The sequence below is a fragment of the Oncorhynchus masou genome, chromosome 12 (genome assembly GCF_036934945.1).
Source record: "Oncorhynchus masou masou isolate Uvic2021 chromosome 12, UVic_Omas_1.1, whole genome shotgun sequence".
Classification (NCBI taxonomy): domain Eukaryota; kingdom Metazoa; phylum Chordata; class Actinopteri; order Salmoniformes; family Salmonidae; genus Oncorhynchus; species Oncorhynchus masou.
In genome coordinates, this window is record NC_088223.1 from 71,399,690 (window position 1) to 71,401,201 (window position 1,512).

A 1,512-nucleotide genomic window follows, 5' to 3' on the forward strand; every position below is an offset into this window, starting at 1 on the left:
ATAATTTAGCCCAAACAACTACCTCTCCCCCTACTGTATTTATTTATTTAGCTCTTTTGCACCCCATTATGTCTCTCTACTTTGCACATTCTTCCACTGCAAATCTACTTCGCCACCATGGCCTTTTTTTGCCTTTACCTCCCTTATCTCACCTCATTTTCTCACATTGTATATAGACTTATTTTTCTACTGTATTATTGACTGTTTGTTTTACTCCATGTGCAACTCTGTGTTGTGTGTCAAACTGCTTTGCGTTATCTTGGCCAGGTCGCAATTGTAAATGAGAACTTGTTCTCGACTTGCCTACCTGGTTAAATAAAGAAATAAAAAATAAATTAAGGCTAGCTGGTGCTTGCTTCGGGACAGAGGCGTTAGCTAACAGTAGCCACTCGTTTGCACAGCTAGCTGTGATAATCCGGTGTAATGATCCAGGGTGGCAGGAATCCGGTGATGTGGTAGAGAGAAGCAGTCTGATCCGTACCACATTGGGTGAGGCGGGTTGCAGGAAAGTATATTGAGTTCGTAGATAGAAAGTGTGATGAAGATATATACAAAAAGACTGGCTATTTAAACGGGATAAGACAAAGACAAACACACACGTCCTACTACTACGCCATCTTGGAAAATAATTCCTCTGTGTAAATGATATGATGCCATGCCACGATTGGTTTACAAACACTGTGAACCTCACGGCTTTAGCTACATATAAGGACACCACATTTTTGACCCTGGCTATGGCCCTGAGCCTCACAGTGGTCAGTTGAATGGAGTACTACCTCGAGGGCTTTCTGGTCTGAAACACCTGAGAGTGGTCACAGGTCAGAGGTCACAGTGCAGTGGGTCTGCCCCTGCCTGTTTGTGTGTGTGTGTTTTGTATGTGTGTGTGTAATCAACGTACAGGACCAGGGGTGGTCAGTCACGGGTGTGTTTTGACAGAGGTCGGCAGCAGGATGTCAGGCTGCGCTCTGATTTCCTCTCTTACTTTCTCTTTGACTTTCTCCTTGACTTCACCTCCTTATCAGGCCTGCTCAGGTTTGCTGCTTTCTCACCTCTAGTATCCAGACCCAACCAGACCCCCCGAAGAACAGAGGGCCGGGCTGCTCACATCTCATTCTCCATTCAATTAATATTCATTCATTGTGTGGACATTCAGTTTTTCTGTTTATTATGCAGGTAGCCTACTACATTGACGCATACATGTAACCTGTTATTTAAGTGAGTTTATAAAGGTTAATTTATACTGGAATATACTTAAACCTGATTTTAAAAATGGTTTAAGTGTAGTAATGTTGAAATGCCCCTTTTTCTAAAGTGTTGAGTGCTCTGTGCAAGAGAGGTTGGTGCTGTACTCACTGTAGCCATCTATAGAGGCACATGGCAGGCAAGCGTATCAAGTATGGATTGTATGATCAGACATTTGCATCCTGTCACCGGTTTACGTGTGTGACACACACACACACACACACACACACACTTCACATCTGCCTGCCTCAGTAGAGAACCTACTCTTAG